The sequence below is a fragment of the Lycium barbarum genome, chromosome 5, assembly GCF_019175385.1.
Source record: "Lycium barbarum isolate Lr01 chromosome 5, ASM1917538v2, whole genome shotgun sequence".
In the NCBI taxonomy this organism is placed as follows: domain Eukaryota; kingdom Viridiplantae; phylum Streptophyta; class Magnoliopsida; order Solanales; family Solanaceae; genus Lycium; species Lycium barbarum.
In genome coordinates this window covers 109849571-109851970 of record NC_083341.1, presented here as the reverse complement: position 1 = coordinate 109851970, position 2400 = coordinate 109849571, and the positions used below count along the sequence as shown (strand labels likewise).

The 2400-nt window shown below is 39.2% G+C and overlaps 1 long non-coding RNA gene across 1 annotated transcript; it reads left to right on the top strand.

Annotated features, from left to right (window-relative positions):
• Positions 1–276: 276 nt before the first annotated feature.
• LOC132642600 (uncharacterized) lies at positions 277–1649 on the top strand. The gene is made up of 2 exons (XR_009583267.1): positions 277–454; positions 1126–1649. It is a non-coding gene; the product is annotated as an uncharacterized LOC132642600 (long non-coding RNA).
• Positions 1650–2400: the final 751 nt, after the last annotated feature.

Genomic DNA, 2400 nt, shown 5'->3' with positions numbered 1-2400 from the left:
ATTAATCTACAAAGTTTTATATTTTTAGGAGTTAATTTGAGATGTTGAAAAGAGAGCCAAAACAGTGGCTGAAAATGGCTTTGGTTTTGGGTTTTTTTTAAAAAAAAGATGGACACACACAAAAAAAAAAAAAAGAGAAAATTTGTTGGACACACTTTTTAAGTGGAGGGTGCACTTTTGGGGACTTTAATTATAGAAAGCTTATTCTAGCCATAAAGTGCATACTACACTTGGGTTTATTTTCTGATGGCATATTCTAATATTTCCCAGGTAAGTGACAAACTTTGCTTGTTTAAAACATTTCACCTTTGCACAACATACTTGCAACTCAGTGAGTTTTAAAACCAATCTCTTTCCCTTTAATTTTATTTTCCCCTCGCCTATTCTCTTTGCATACAAAAGCAGCCCCTCGCCCACACTCAACACCAGAACACACGTTGTCACTAGAAAACAGGTACTGCTTCTTCTTTTTTTCCCCCCTTGTCTTCCCTTGATTCATTTGGTGTTGAGTTTAGAGCTGAAATGTTGAATTGTGGTGTTGTTGGCTGATTGCGATGAAACCATGATGATTGAACTATAATTCCCATTTTTGGGAGGGTAATTCAATAATCCCATTGTTGTAAAGAACTTGCTCTAAGATCAGCACACAACCTGTTCGATAAATTGTTTGAGAGAGAAATGCATTCGTCGGTAAATTCTGAGTAACCGAGCGACATTAAGAGATGCATAGAAGTCAATTTTATTGTGTGGTGGGGATACGAGAGGGTGTTTTGTCTGAGTCTGGTTAAAAATAGCATAATGATCTAAGTTGGAGAGGAAGTGAGTTCACTGTGTATTCTTAATTGCATATTTCTATGAGATGACCTTGATTAATTGATTTTTAAATAGTATCTCCCCATTTGAGTGTTTATTTTGCTAATTTTTGGTGTAATCTATACGGATATTTGTTGAACTTGAATGGATGGGACCATAGTTGTGATTTTGATTTTCAAAGTAGAATACTCTGTATGCATTTTTCTTTGGTCTTGGTTGTCGGATTTTAACTTTTTAATCTAGGTCTATGTGTGAGTGATTCTAGAAGTTTAATGACTACTCTTGTGAATTTGTGGAATTTGAATTTCATAGGTGTATACGGTAAAAATCGGATATATGCTAAACCGGTAAGACCGGAGACCGAGGGAAGAAAGAAACAAGCACGAGCATGAAGACTTTCTTTCAGGACCGGAGGAGTGCTTGAACCAAAGAAAGCGAAGGACATCGTTTGGTCTGGTTTCTCCATAACCGAGTTGGTCATGGCCGTTGGCCCGGTTGATCGTGGCCGTTGACCCGGTTGATCGTGGCCGTTGGGCAGGTTGATCGTGGCCGTTGGTCCGGGTGATCGTGGTCGTTGGTCCGGGTGATCCGTTACACAATTGTCACGCGTCAAGACCGTTCTGCCACATTGTACTGTCAATCGTACGGGTGTCAGATCGTACGACCAACCTTATCCTTTTAGGGTTTTTCTTTATTCAAAAAGGTTTTATGTTGTATGAGGCCTATAAAGCAAAACTATAAATAGGGGTCATTACCCTACTTTTAGGGGTTGGCTTCTTGAGTTCTAGAGCATTGTAATAGCAAAATATATAAAATCTCCCTCTCTCATTCTCTGATTTTGGTCCGGATTCAGTGTGTTATTCTTTAGCTTTGTTCAATTAAACAATATTCATACATTATTAAATACATATATTTAGTGCAGACCATCGATTATTATTCGCTTCTTCATAGCATATCCATATATATCTTTTTTCAACCAAATAAATTAAAGTTCAACCACATATCCTATACCTCATTCATAAATTTAATTGATTACCTAAATTCGGGGTAAACAGTTTGGCACCCACTGTGGGGCTAGGATAATAGTGGTCTATGATCTTAATTTCTATCTCTTACCCATCAGAATCGAAAAAATCTTTTGTTCGTCTCTGTAAAAACGAACCAAATGACTAACAGTGGACAATCTGGTCACGTCAACAACAACGAGATTGTGACCGAAAATGAAGACAGTGGGCCACGAGGATTACTAGCAAATCCTGCTGACCCGAACCCCATTAATTCAAGGGAGGGCCTCAACCGGCAAAACACCGTGAATCAGGAGAATGTCATCCCGCCGGCCACCAATCCTTTAAATACTCACAATTCAATTACTTTGTCTCGGACACAGGGCTGGAAAGAACCGAATACCCCGGATGATAATATTGACTTATGTTTAATTTTTGAAATGTTGCAGGAACAGAGAGCGACGATTGCCGAACAAGGAATCGCAATAGCCCAGTTGCAAAACAGAAGTGATAAAACGACCCCAGAGACGGTGAAGGGTGTTGCTGAACCCAGAAGGGATGAGGCGCGGATGGCTGAGCGCAA